The sequence below is a fragment of the Solanum dulcamara genome, chromosome 11 (genome assembly GCF_947179165.1).
Source record: "Solanum dulcamara chromosome 11, daSolDulc1.2, whole genome shotgun sequence".
Lineage (NCBI taxonomy): Eukaryota > Viridiplantae > Streptophyta > Magnoliopsida > Solanales > Solanaceae > Solanum > Solanum dulcamara.
The window spans coordinates 19,893,753-19,905,763 of NC_077247.1; the positions used below are offsets into that span (position 1 = coordinate 19,893,753).

Below are 12,011 nucleotides of genomic sequence, written 5' to 3' on the forward strand. Positions count from 1 at the left end.
GATATGCCGCCAAGGCTCGAACTGGAGCCAAAATCGAACACTCATCAAGTCTGGTATCACAAACATATCTCAAAAGTCATGTTAATGCTGAGTCATGGGTGAGGGTGTTCTTAAGAGCAAGGTTACTACCTAACTAAGGCCAAACTACCAGACACTAGCCCGCTATGCCATTCTATAGGGGTCAGCCCATCGGAGCGACGTCGGGGCAACTCAAGAAAGTTTTCAACCTATACTAAGGCTAACATACTCCAAAATATCGACAATATAATCATTCAACTCATCTTATGATACTAATAAATAACGGAAAGGGGCATGATGTGTCGTGTAGTTATGATATTTTCGATGCTCAAAGTGGTGAATTAGTGTGTGTTACAAGCATGTTTCGTAGATATGATGTGTGTTTTATTTATGTTGTAGGAAAACTAAGTTACTCACAAGTTTTGATAATTTTTTGGATCTTAGTACTGTTTGGCCGAGGACTGAGGAATATGAGCCCACCACAGACCGTAGTGATTGCTTGTAAAGGCTAATGGAAAAAAGTGGGAAATTGTCAAAGGATACCACCACAGAATCCAATACGGATAATAGTCAGCACCACGAGGCGTGATGGTTGGCCATGAAGAGATGAAGGCTACACAGCAGGGGATAAGTCAAACACCACAAAAGAGGACCACAGACTGTGATATTCAGTACGGTCTGTGGTGAGTGAGTGTGAATGGTGCGGACTTCAGTTTTCCTAGTTGGTTTAGGATTTGGTTTTGTGTTTCTATAAATACCCAAATTTATTTTATTTTTAGGGTTTAGCATTTTTACTAGTTTTTGAGCACTTTTTGAACATTGTGAAGCTATACTTAGCTACTTGTGAAGATTGATTCTTGATATATCATTCTTATTTTCATCCTTTGTTTGTGATTGGTGTGATTGGTTCAGGATTGACTTCTTCATCTCCATATGTATTAATTCATGAATTCTTCAAAAATTCTTGTTCTTTTATTTACTACTATGATTAGCTAAACCCACAACTAGGGTTGTGGGATGTTATAACCCGTATTTTGCACATTAGGGCATTTCGAGATAACGGTAATAAGTCAAGGGCAAGGCTATGGTTGATCTTGTTGGATACAAAATTCTTATGACTAAATTGGAATTTCAACTTGGAAATATTAGAAAAAGTAAGGGGCAAAAATTAGAATTTCTCATGGAGGATGTTATATCCCGTATTTTATACGGTTGGATGTTTTAAGGTAGCTGTGGTAAAGTTAAGGGAATGAACATCTTTCAAAATTTATTTAATATACAAGTTGGATATGAATATTATTTATGATCATTAATAGTGTGGAAATATTGGAAAAGGCAAAGGGCAAAAAGGAAAATTCGCAAAGTGGCCTATGGTAATATTGTGGAAGGCTAGGGGTAAAATGGGAATTTCACAAAGTCTTCAAGAAGACTCATGTGGGACCCACATGCCACATGTCATCCCATGATTGGAGAAGAGGGGTGTGTTGGACCAATGAAACCTTGACATGTGTCACCACTTAGATCTTGACATTTGTCACCACTTAGGGCTTGACACGTGTCACCACTTAGGGGATAACATGTGTCACCCCTAAAGTTGTATATATATATATGAGTCTTATGACTCATTAATTTCCACACTCATCTAGAGTGTTCAAGGGCAAGGGAAACCGAAATTACAAGAAAAAAAAAGAGAAGAGAAGAGAAACTTAGGCTAGAAACAAGGAAAAACTACGATTTTGGGAGGAGAAAAAGGTAAGTTCTCCGATTCCGTTCCAAGAATTAATCATATGAGATATACCATGATGTTATGAAGATGTTATTAATGAAATTTTATGGTTTTAGGCAGCCCAGAACGTTACCAAACAGTCCCTAAGTTTCAGCTGCGCGAAAGGAAATTCCGAGGCAAGTTTTGGCGAGTTTTGGTGAATTTCGGGAAAGGTAAAGTTTTCTGTTTTGAACTGGACTTTATGATGATGTTATGAAGTATATTACATGTCTTAAAATATGCTGGAAGTGGAAAAAAAATGTATAAGGATGTTTGACGTTGGAAACAAACTAAATGGAAGTCGTAGTAGTTAAATCGAAGTCGCGTAGTGTGTTGTTGTTGTGGTGCTGCAGTTTGGTGGTGGTTTAATTGCGTGTTGTAGGGCTGTAAAGTACTCAAAAATGGATGTGGTTTCTGCTGGTTGCAGCCACACAACCCTCCGTTTGGTATGATTACATATTTTACGAAATAAAGGTTAAAAACTCTATTTTGGTACCGTAGTTTAGAATGAGTTGTATAGATCTTGTATTGTGTAAAGTTGAAGTGATTTAATTGTATACATGCTGCTGGCTGTTGTTGTTGGTATGGTTGTTGACATGGTGGCCGAGTTGAAAACTCGGGGATGTTCAAGTTACAGGGGAGATGCTGCCCGATTTTCGGTAGATTCGGAGCTAGTAATAAACTAGTCGAGAGACATAGATAAGGAAATGATTCCTATGGTTACTTGGGTGTAGAGTTGGAAATTGGAAAGTGAAAGTTTATTAACCTTAGTATTAATTTCATGTTAAATAGGTTCAAGAGACGACGAGGCGAGCATAGTTAAGAGTAATCCGTAAGAGGTATGTAAAGCGAACCTTTCTTTCTTTTGGCATGTATTTATTATAAGTATGTAAAGCATACTCTTTCGATTTTCATGTTTTGACATAAGTATGTAAATCTAATATTTGTTTTGGTATGGTATTTATGAAACAAAAATATGACTTTTATATAATTTCAAAGAGGTTCCTATTCCTAGAGCCATTAGGATGGACAACCCCTTGATTTCCAAAAGGTATTTTATTATGATTCGATACGTTTATATGATTCCAGAAGATTTATTCTGATATAATCCAGGGCAACTTTCGAAAGGTACTTGACATAGGTCTCGTCTCGATTTTTAAATGATAGCTCATTCTGATTATTCCATTGAGTCTCAAATATGATTTAATTTGCATTAGTTTCTCACTACTCCACTCGTGGATGCCCCAATGCTTCCTTCACCGAGCCCGGGCCGTGTTTTGTTTTCGTGCGTATTTCTCTGCATTATTCGCCGTGTCCCGACGTGAGGGGGCAGGTATGACATGTACCATGGGGTGGTAAATATTATGCCACGGAGTTATGCTGTGCCATGTACATATATGTTTGTGATATGATATGATATGATTTGATATGGCCATCTGATATGATATGATTTGTTACGGAGATATTTCCTACTCTGGTGTTATGCTGTGCCGTGGCGCCGATGATGGGAGGGCGACCACACTTTTTTCACCGAGTCCCATAATGGAGCCGGATATGGCATATGTTTTTCTGTATACATTATCTGAGGTTTTGATCAGCATTTGATATCTCCGGACATTTTGCTCATTTTTGTACATTCTATCGCGGTAATGACTTTACTTATTACAATCCATTATATGTGGTTTGATAAACATTTGATATTTTTGGATATTTTGCTCATTTTTGTATATTTTGCTCTGGTATTGACTTTACTGATTTCAGTCCATGCTTTACATACTCAGTAAATTTTCCATACTGACCCCCTTTCTTCGGGGGCTGCGTTACATGCCCGCAGGTACAGATGATTGGTTTGCTGATCCGCTCGCTTAGGACATCCACCATGTTGGTCGACAGTGCTCCTTTGTCCGGAGCCCTATTTTGGGTACTGACACTTTCTGTTGTATATATATATATATATACGTTGTTCAGGGTACGGCGGGGCCCTGTCCCGTCATATGACTAGGATATCAGTCTGTAGAGGTCTGTAGATATGAGATGTGGGTTTTGTATATATGTTTTGGGTTTTGTGTGTTTCGTTATGGCCTATCGGCCCTCGTGCGTTATATCTATTTTGTGATCTATTTAGAGATCCCTTCTGATCATTACCTATGTTTATTTGATTAATGTACTAAGTGGGGCTAAGGGTACGTATGGGTGCCCTACTCGGGCACCAGTCATGGCCTACGGAGTTGGATCGTGACATAAGTGGTATCAGAGCGGTCCTTCCTCGGAATGTCTACAGACCGTGTCTAGTAGAGTCTTGTTTATCGGTGTGTTGCGCGCCACATCTATAAACAGGAGGCTACAGGGTATTTAGGATGTTACCTTTCTTTCATATCTAATATCGTGCGATAGAGCCCATTCATAGGACATGAAATTCCTTTTTCTAACATTTGATTTCAGCTAAGGAACGATATCGATAGAGGAATGCGATGGATGATATTGGGAGCTACATGGTATACGGGTAAGTAAAGGTATGAAAGCGATATGTTGAGTAAGGTTTTGAGCTTGAAATATAAAGTTGAAAATTTAAAGGAAAGTAGATAAGAAAGTGCAATAAATGCAGTTTGAGGTAGACACATGAGGTAAGTCCATTATTTTCATACGGTTATTGATATTGAAATCTCTGTGTGACTGTGATATAAGGTAATAAAAAAAATGTATATGTTGGCCCTGTGAGGCATTGCTGCTATCTTCTGCGTGCAGGTTTTGAGGTAGTACAAAATACAGAGGAAACTATTCCCAATTATTTTTTTTAGAATGGAACAAAAGCAAGGAAGAGACTGAGACATATGTTTAGAAGATGTCTTGGAAGTTGATACCGATAGGGTAAAATTTATAACGTTTGAGTAAACCTGAAAGAAGTTCCCTCTATGTTTTCGGTAAAAGGAGTACCATTTTTACTTGGAGAATCATAATTCGAAAGAGAATTTCGGTTGGAAGGAAAAGTGTCCAGCGATTGAGTTTCATTCTTGCTGGAAAGTACAAAACCCTCAGTTGTTATTTAAGGACTAGAAAAAAAATTGTTCACGACTCAAGACCATGTGAGTCAAGTACTAGAAAGCACTCTGATGCTTAGTGGATATTAGTTCCTCTCTGGTGGAGGTTCGGAAAATATTGTATAGGGACATCTTATCAGTTCCTAGTCGACTAATTGGAGGTGTAACCTGTGAATGGAAAAACATAAATTTGTAGGCGATTCAAGGTCACGTGTTTCATGTGGTGGAAAAATGCTGGGGTGATTCATTAGGGCCTGCGATACGGAGGGATGATTTAGACAAAGGCTGAATACGTTTGCCTCACCAACTAGAATTAACCTGTAGCAAGAATTGTGAGGAAGGTGAAGAAGTGTTATACGAGTAGGGTATACTGTGAATATACGAGAATCATTATGGAAATAAGTAAAGCTTAGTAAGGAAGCAACTACAAGATATGGTCGTGTGTAAGATTAGGAGTTAGTATCGGGTATACGATAAGGATGAAAGCTCATGAGGCAGAAAAGGGTATTATGTATATGTACCTCCATATTGGAAAATAGTGGGATACCTAGAGGAGAAAGAACAGAAATTACAAAAATAAAAGAGGCATTATGAAATTATTAAAGGAACAAGTAGTATCCACTGGGAAAAACTGTGATAACAAAATGTGAAACATGTGTCATCGGAGTATAAGTGCCCCGAATGGAGAATCGGACATGGCCATAAGCACTAGTGACGTACTGATTGGGATGAATTGAATGTAGCTTCGACTAAACTACTACATTAGTTATATGACTCGAGTACGTGTACTATTCATCGAGAATACTAAGCAACCCATGGTTGTACTAAGGTTTCTTATAGAGGCAACCTAAAGTATAGATGTTCTAATAGAAGGTGTAGACATGGTGCGGTATGTTAAATATGTTAAAACAGAATCATTTGCGCATGAATAGTTGAAAATGAACAGAGGATGACATGGGTACACCCTAAAGGGGGGAAGTAGACAAGAGAAATACAAGCGTAAGAGAAAATCAACTGATGCTATTATATGTATATGGGAACGCTTACACTCCAAATGAGATCCTATAACAGATGGATGGATCTCGAGGCTAATAATAAATAGATATATGCTGCGGTATCTGAGACCGTGTGAAGAATCATTGGTAGAGACCTTGATGGATGGTGCGATCACTACCCTCAGGAATCTGGTAGTCCAGGACGAAAGATAGTCACGTACGAAAGCAAAAAGTAAAGATTGAGAATCAAAATGGGTAAAATAGTAATTGTAAAAGATGGATGTGTTACGAAAGTGTCTCAGAATCTGTAAGATCTCGACTCGCTCCCAATAATGTAATAAAGGTAAAACGAGGAAATGGACGCGATTATATCAACATTAACGTACCCAATTCCATCAAAGTTATAAGGTTAAGCGTGCTCAGGTGGGAGCAATTTTAGGATGGGTGACCCCCTGAGAAGTATGCAAGAATTCTATATAATTAGACGTAAGAGACAAATGAGAAGTTAGAGTAACCTAAGGGAAAATTAGAGTTTATGGAATGGCTATAAACCGTAAGAGGCCGCGTAAGACGATGTAGACTAGGCTGGTGAAGAGACAGAAAGTACATCACAACTCTAGAACAACGATATGCTTGAACAGCGTTTGGAGCTATTTTATAGTCTAGTTGATTGTGAATATATCCATATAGATATGAATGTGTAGAATGTCTGACGTACGATTGTATCGGTGGACATGTGAGTTCCAGCAACTGGTGTCACAGTAAGAAAGGTATTAATCACGCTAGGGTACCAAAGATCGAGCGACAATAAGAATAAAAGGTACAACTGTTGCAACGTACTCTACTATTATTTGACTGTAGGTTAAATTGGAGATTCTAATAGAATGATTTTTGGAAAATAAAGAGAGTAAGTAGATAGAAAAAAAACAAATCAAAGTATTAGAAGGAGGTGAAAAGTAAGGAAACCTCAATAAGTGAAACTCTCGAGAGAAATCACCGGCAAGGCGCGAGACTATATTATATTAGGCCAAAGAGGGATCACAATATTCTCAAGTACCAAAAAAGGAAACCCATAACGGGGAATGAGGACTCGTGTAAGACCTAGTAGTTCGAGTATATTTTCAATTCTCAGGAGAACCAGTGATGGAATGGGCAGTTAATACAGCATCGCCGAGAGGGAAGTTTATTTCCTACCTTAAGGCGAGAAAAATGATCATAAAAGGTTGTGTTTATCACCTGGTTTGATATGGTATTTTGAAGCAGAAGCGCCAACCCTTCAGTCAGTTCCCGTAGTTAATGAATTCTCATATATATATCTAGATGAGTTTCCAGGCCTTCCTCCCGAACGAGAGATAGACTTTGCCGTAGATGTGCTGCTAGATACCCATATGATATATATTCCTCCATACAGAATGGCATCTGCAAAATTAAAAAGAGCTGAAGGAGCAGTTAAAAGACTTACTAGAAAAAGGCTTCATCAGACCGAGTACTTCACCTTGGGAAGCCCCCGTATTATTTGTGTAAAAGAAAGATGGGTCGCTGCAGATGTGTATTGATTACAGACAGCTGAATAAAGTAACCATTAAGAATAAACACCCCCTTCCCAGGAGTGATGAATTATTTGATCAGTTGGAGGGTGCTAAGTGGTTTTCAAAAATAGACTTGCGATCGGGTTATCATCAGGTGCGGTTAAGAGAATCAGATAAACCAAAGACAATATTCTGGACCCAATATGGCCATTACGAGTTCAGAGTGATATCTTTTGGCCTGACAAATGCTCCAGCGGTATTCATGGACCTGATAAATCGGGTATTTAGACCATTCTATGATATGTTCATGATTATATTTATTGATGATATTCTAATTTATTCTCGGTCAGAAGCAGAGCATGCAAATCATCTGAGAGCGGTACTTGTAGTACTCTGACACCAGAAATTGTATGCTAAATTTTCCAAATGTGAATTTTGGGTTGACTTCTATGGCACTTCTGGGATATATTGTTGGGGCTTATGGTATTCGGGTAGATACACTGAAGATCGAGTCCGTAAAGAACTGGCCTAGGCCGACGACATCTATAGAGGTACGCAACTTCTTGGGATTAACAAGTTATTATAGGATATATGTAGAGAAATTTGCTTCAATTTCAGCACTACTGTCAAGATTAACTCAGAAGGGAGTTAAATTCCAGTGGACTCGTGCCTGTCAACGAATCTTTCAGTTATTGAAAGAGAAGTTGACTACAGCTCTAGTTCTAACTTTTCCAGAGGGACAAGATGGGTAAGTTATATATTATGATGCTTCGGGTGTTAGGATAAGTTGTGTCATGATGCAAAATGGCAAAGTTATAGCGTACGCTTCCCGACAACTTAAAAAAAATATGAAAGAAGAGATAGGTAATGGGCATACTTAAAAGGACAACAATAAGAGGAACCCTCCTGAAGTATGAAGACACCGTATGAGGTTAGTTCAACATTCGAGGACGAATGTTCAAAAGGGGGGAAGAATGTTATAACCCGTATTTTGCACATTAGGGCATTTCGGGATAACGGTAATAAGTCAAGGGCAAGACTATGGTTGATCTTGTTGGATACAAAATTCTTATGACTAAATTGGAATTTCAACTTGGAAATATTAGAAAAAGTAAGGGGCAAAAATTAGAATTTCTCATGGAGGATGTTATATCCCGTATTTTATACGGTTGGATGTTTTAAGGTAGCTGTGGTAAAGTTAAGGGAATGAACATCTTTCAAAATTTATTTAATATACAAGTTGGATATGAATATTATTTATGATCATTAATAGTGTGGAAATATTGGAAAAGGCAAAGGGCAAAAAGGAAAATTCGCAAAGTGGCCTATGGTAATATTGTGGAAGGCTAGGGGTAAAATGGGAATTTCACAAAGTCTTCAAGAAGACTCATGTGGGACCCACATGCCACATGTCATCCCATGATTGGAGAAGAGGGGTGTGTTGGACCAATGAAACCTTGACATGTGTCACCACTTAGATCTTGACATTTGTCACCACTTAGGGCTTGACACGTGTCACCACTTAGGGGATAACATGTGTCACCCCTAAAGTTGTATATATATATATGAGTCTTATGACTCATTAATTTCCACACTCATCTAGAGTGTTCAAGGGCAAGGGAAACCGAAATTACAAGAAAAAAAAAAGAGAAGAGAAGAGAAACTTAGGCTAGAAACAAGGAAAAACTACGATTTTGGGAGGAGAAAAAGGTAAGTTCTCCGATTCCGTTCCAAGAATTAATCATATGAGATATACCATGATGTTATGAAGATGTTATTAATGAAATTTTATGGTTTTAGGCAGCCCAGAACGTTACCAAACAGTCCCTAAGTTTCAGCTGCGCGAAAGGAAATTCCGAGGCAAGTTTTGGCGAGTTTTGGTGAATTTCGGGAAAGGTAAAGTTTTCTGTTTTGAACTGGACTTTATGATGATGTTATGAAGTATATTACATGTCTTAAAATATGCTGGAAGTGGAAAAAAATGTATAAGGATGTTTGACGTTGGAAACAAACTAAATGGAAGTCGTAGTAGTTAAATCGAAGTCGCGTAGTGTGTTGTTGTTGTGGTGCTGCAGTTTGGTGGTGGTTTAATTGCGTGTTGCAGGGCTGTAAAGTACTCAAAAATGGATGTGGTTTCTGCTCGTTGCAGCCACACAACCCTCCGTTTGGTATGATTACATATTTTACGAAATAAAGGTTAAAAACTCTATTTTGGTACCGTAGTTTAGAATGAGTTGTATAGATCTTGTATTGTGTAAAGTTGAAGTGATTTAATTGTATACATGCTGCTGGCTGTTGTTGTTGGTATGGTTGTTGACATGGTGGCCGAGTTGAAAACTCGGGGATGTTCAAGTTACAGGGGAGATGCTGCCCGATTTTCGGTAGATTCGGAGCTAGTAATAAACTAGTCGAGAGACATAGATAAGGAAATGATTCCTATGGTTACTTGGGTGTAGAGTTGGAAATTGGAAAGTGAAAGTTTATTAACCTTAGTATTAATTTCATGTTAAATAGGTTCAAGAGACGACGAGGCGAGCATAGTTAAGAGTAATCCGTAAGAGGTATGTAAAGCGAACCTTTCTTTCTTTTGGCATGTATTTATTATAAGTATGTAAAGCATACTCTTTCGATTTTCATGTTTTGACATAAGTATGTAAAGCTAATATTTGTATTGGTATGGTATTTATGAAACAAAAATATGACTTTTATATAATTTCAAAGAGGTTCCTATTCCTAGAGCCATTAGGATGGACAACCCCTTGATTTCCAAAAGGTATTTTATTATGATTCGATACGTCTATATGATTCCAGAAGATTTATTCTGATATAATCCAGGGCAACTTTCGAAAGGTACTTGACATAGGTCTCGTTTCGAAAGGTACTTGACATAGGTCTCGTCTCAATTTTTAAATGATAGCTCATTCTGATTATTCCATTGAGTCTCAAATATGATTTAATTTGCATTAGTTTCTCACTACTCCACTCGTGGATGCCCCAATGCTTCCTTCACCGAGCCCGGGCCGTGTTTTGTTTTCGTGCGTATTTCTCTGCATTATTCGCCGTGTCCCGACGTGAGGGGGCAGGTATGACATGTACCATGGGGTGGTAAATATTATGCCACGGAGTTATGCTGTGCCATGTACATATATGTTTGTGATATGATATGATATGATTTGATATGGCCATCTGATATGATATGATTTGTTACGGAGATATTCCCTACTCTGGTGTTATGCTGTGCCGTGGCGCCGATGATGGGAGGGCGACCACACTTTTTTCACCGAGTCCCATAATGGAGCAGGATATGGCATATGTTTTTCTGTATACATTATCTGAGGTTTTGATCAGCATTTGATATCTCCGGACATTTTGCTCATTTTTGTACATTCTATCGCGGTAATGACTTTACTTATTACAATCCATTATATGTGGTTTGATAAACATTTGATATTTTTGGATATTTTGCTCATTTTTGTACATTTTGCTCTGGTAATGACTTTACTGATTTCAGTCCATGCTTTACATACTCAGTAAATTTTCCATACTGACCCCCTTTCTTCGGGGGCTGCGTTACATGCCCGCAGGTACAGATGATTGGTTTGCTGATCCGCTCGCTTAGGACATCCACCATGTTGGTCGACAGTGCTCCTTTGTCCGGAGCCCTATTTTGGGTACTGACACTTTCTGTTGTATATATATATATATATACGTTGTTTAGGGTACGGCGGGGCCCTGTCCCGTCATATGACTAGGATATCAGTCTGTAGAGGTCTGTAGACATGAGATGTGGGTTTTGTATATATGTTTTGGGTTTTGTGTGTTTCGTTATGGCCTATCGGCCCTCGTGCGTTATATCTATTTTGTGATCTATTTAGAGATCCCTTCTGATCATTACCTATATTTATTTGATTAATGTACTAAGTGGGGCTAAGGGTACGTATGGGTGCCCTACTCGGGCACCAGTCATGGCCTATGGAGTTGGATCGTGACATAAGTGGTATCAGAGCGGTCCTTCCTCGGAATGTCTACAGACCGTGTCTAGTAGAGTCTTGTTTATCGGTGTGTTGCGCGCCACATCTATAAACAGGAGGCTACAGGGCATTTAGGATGTTACCTTTCTTTCATATCTAATATCGTGCGATAGAGCCCATTCATAGGACATGAAATTCCTTTTTCTAACATTTGATTTCAGCTAAGGAACGATATCGATAGAGGAATGCGATGGATGATATTGGGAGCTACATGGTATACGGGTAAGTAAAGGTATGAAAGCGATATGTTGAGTAAGGTTTTGAGCTTGAAATATAAAGTTGAAAATTTAAAGGAAAGTAGATAAGAAAGTGCAATAAATGCAGTTTGAGGTAGACACATGAGGTAAGTCCATTATTTTCATACGGTTATTGATATTGAAATCTCTGTGTGACTGTGATATAAGGTAATAAAAAAAATGTATATGTTGGCCCTGTGAGGCATTGCTGCTATCTTCTGCGTGCAGGTTTTGAGGTAGTACAAAATACAGAGGAAACTATTCCCAATTATTTTTTTTAGAATGGAACAAAAGCAAGGAAGAGACTGAGACATATGTTTAGAAGATGTCTTGGAAGTTGATACCGATAGGGTAAAATTTATAACGTTTGAGTAAACCTGAAAGAAGTTCCCTCTATGT

The 12,011-nt window shown here is 38.4% G+C and overlaps 2 long non-coding RNA genes across 2 annotated transcripts; both read left to right on the forward strand.

Moving 5' to 3' along the window:
• The first annotated feature begins 1,663 nt into the window (after window positions 1–1,663).
• Window positions 1,664–3,923, forward strand: LOC129874713 (uncharacterized). The gene is made up of 4 exons (XR_008762945.1): window positions 1,664–1,770; window positions 1,861–1,956; window positions 2,576–2,622; window positions 3,618–3,923. It is a non-coding gene; the product is annotated as an uncharacterized LOC129874713 (long non-coding RNA).
• Window positions 3,924–9,054: 5,131 nt separating this feature from the next.
• LOC129874611 (uncharacterized) lies at window positions 9,055–11,221 on the forward strand. Its single transcript, XR_008762932.1, has 3 exons — window positions 9,055–9,241; window positions 9,860–9,906; window positions 10,930–11,221. It is a non-coding gene; the product is annotated as an uncharacterized LOC129874611 (long non-coding RNA).
• The last annotated feature ends 790 nt before the right edge of the window (window positions 11,222–12,011 follow it).